Source organism: Anabrus simplex, chromosome 2 (genome assembly GCF_040414725.1).
Source record: "Anabrus simplex isolate iqAnaSimp1 chromosome 2, ASM4041472v1, whole genome shotgun sequence".
Lineage (NCBI taxonomy): Eukaryota > Metazoa > Arthropoda > Insecta > Orthoptera > Tettigoniidae > Anabrus > Anabrus simplex.
The window spans coordinates 1,156,335,530-1,156,338,353 of record NC_090266.1 but is presented as its reverse complement, the minus strand read 5'-3'; the positions used below and the strand labels follow the sequence as shown (position 1 = coordinate 1,156,338,353).

The 2,824-nt window shown below is 47.2% G+C and overlaps 1 non-coding gene across 1 annotated transcript; it reads left to right on the top strand.

Moving 5' to 3' along the window:
• The first annotated feature begins 1,215 nt into the window (after positions 1-1,215).
• Positions 1,216-1,305, top strand: TRNAI-UAU (transfer RNA isoleucine (anticodon UAU)). Its single transcript is given in 2 exon segments — positions 1,216-1,253; positions 1,270-1,305. It is a non-coding gene; the product is annotated as a tRNA-Ile (tRNA).
• Positions 1,306-2,824: the final 1,519 nt, after the last annotated feature.

Genomic DNA, 2,824 nt, shown 5'->3' with positions numbered 1-2,824 from the left:
GAATGGAATGAAATGGCGTTTGGCTTTTAGTGCCAGGAGCGTCTGAGGACAAGTTCGGCACGCCAGGTGCAGGTCTTTTGATCTGACTCCCGTAGGCGACCTGCGCGTCGTGATGAGGATGAAATGAAGTTGAAGACGACACATACACCCAGCTCCCGTGCCAGCGAAATTGACCAATTTTTGTCAAAATACCTGAACCTGCCGAGAATCGAACCTGCGACCCCTGTGACCAAAGGCCAGCACACTAACCATTTAACCATGGAGCCGGACACTTGACAAGGAAATTTTCATAAACATGAATACTAGTATTACACATTTCCTGTTACTTTTCTTGCTTGTTTTGAAAGACAATTCTCTTTCTTTGGGAGGTTTCCTATTATATGTCAAAGACATAGGTGGATTAGGGACTTTGAAAATTGTTGGGATGGAATTCCACTTGAGTAGTTTCCGTCCATCTGCCCTCTTTAGTTCAAATTGCTATTTTTCAAAATGATGCTAGAAGAAAGTACATCGGGCGAGCTGGCCGTGCGGTTTGAGGCGCGCTGCTGTGAGCTTGCATCCGGGAGATAGTGGGTTCGAACCTCACTGTCGGCAGCCCTGAAGATGGCTTTCCGTGGTTTCCCATTTTCACACCAGGAAAATGCTGGGGCTGTGCTTTAATTAAGGCCACGGCCGCTTCCTTCCAACTCCTAGGCCTTTCCTCTCCCATCGTCGCCATAAGACCTATCTGTGTCGGTGCGACGTAAAGCCACTAGCAAAAAAGACATAATAAGACCTATAAATATAAAACAACGTTCATATAAACATACTGTTATTCAGGAATAATACGAATGTATAATTTCACTAACCTCGCACAAGAAGTAATTATCTGTAGGTTGCCATTTGTCACGCCTACAGTTTTGTACCCACTGAGCTCTCCTTTGCTTATCTCTTGGGAAGCGAAACACTCTAATTCCGTCAGTTGTCTTATTTTGACAATTTGGTGCGGCGCAGTATCCCGTTTTCCTTCAAAATACAAGTAATAACTCACATCATTACATCGGGCACGCCCACTTAACAACGATATTTGAGACCCAATATGGCCGCCATCGCAAAGGATTGTGGTAGCGTGACCAGACCTCCCTAGACAGACCTTGTCTCATCGGAAAGCTGCAGTATGCATTTTCGAGAGAGCTTCAGTCATAAGAGTCATGTGATAACATGTACCAAACAGCTTCCCCAGTGGCGCAATTGGTTAGCGCACGGTACTTATAGGACAGTAGCCGAGAGATGCCGGGGTTGTGAGTTCGAGCCTCACCTGGGGAATATTTTTCTTCTTTCTTAATCGGTTTACCCTCCTGAGTTGGCTTTTCCCTCGGGCTCAACGAGGGATCTCCCTCTTATGGTCTCTCCTGGAGCGAGAGTGGGAGAGGGATACAACTGGGGAGGAGGACGAACATCTTGTCCACGCGGTCTCTACTGCTATGCTGAACAGGGGCGTTGTTTGGGGGGATGGGACGATTGGTAATAATAATAATAATAATAATAATAATAATAATAATAATAATAATAATAATAATAGGCCTGTCCGCCTCTGTGGTGTAGTGGTTAGCGTGATTAGCTGCCACCCCCGGAGGTCCGGGTTCGATTCCCGGTTCTGCCACGAAAATTTGAAAAGTGGTACGAGGGCTGGAACGGGGTACACTCAGCCTCGGGAGGTCAACTGAGTAGAGGTGGGTTCGATTCCCACCTCAGCCATCCTCGAAGCGGTTTTCCGTGGTTTCCCACTTCTCCTCCAGGCGAATGCCGGGATGGTACTTAACATAAGGCCACGGCCGCTTCCTTCCCTCTTCCTTGTCTATCCCTTCCAATCTTCCCATCCCTCCACAAGGCCCCTGTTCAGCATAGCAGGTGAGGCCGCCTGGGCGAGGTACTGGTCATTCTCCCCAGTTGTATCCCCCGACCAAGAGTCTGAAGCTCCAGGACACTGCCCTTGAGGCGGTAGAGGTGGGATCCCTCGCTGAGTCCGAGGGAAAAACCAATAATAATAATAATAATAATAATAATAATAATAATAATAATAATAATAATAATAATAATAATAATAATAATAATTCAGGCGACCGCCAGCCGTAAGACATAGCCTAAACCGGGGGCTGTGGAGTTGCATATCAGTTCTACATTGTGTGCCGTAAAAGGGAGGCCATTGATCTGATTCAGCGTAGATCTAGTAGGCCGCGGTACTGGGCTACGTGACTTAAACTTGAGCATTGTGTTTTAGTACACTCTATTATACAAATCTACAGCCCGTGCACCTCTGAAGGTCGCTGTTACTAGATAAAATATGTTATTACGTCACTTCCGTTGCACATTTTGTCACGTCACGGCACGGCACGGCACGCAAGACCCCAGCTCTAGGATAGTTCATGTCAAAAAGGAGGGAAAGGAACCAACTGCCTCATGTTTGAGGATTTATTCCTGTAACTCCATTACATAATAATTATCCCATCAAGATGGCCCGGGTACTTAGATAAATACATATTATATTCCCTTACTTGTAGACCGTCCGCCTCTGTGGTGTAGTGGTTAGTGTGATTAGCTGCCCCTCCCGGAGGCCCGGGTTCGATTCCCGGCTCTGCCACAAAATTTGAAAAGTGGTACGAGGGCTGGAATGGCGTCCACTCAGCTTCGGGAGGTCACCTGAGTAAAGGTGGGCTCGATTCCCACCTCAGCCATCCTGGAAGTGGTTCTCCGTGTTTTCCTACTTCTCCTCCAGGCAAATGCCGGGATGGTACCTAACTTAAGGCCACGGCCGCTTCCTTCCAACTTCCTTGTCTATCTCTTC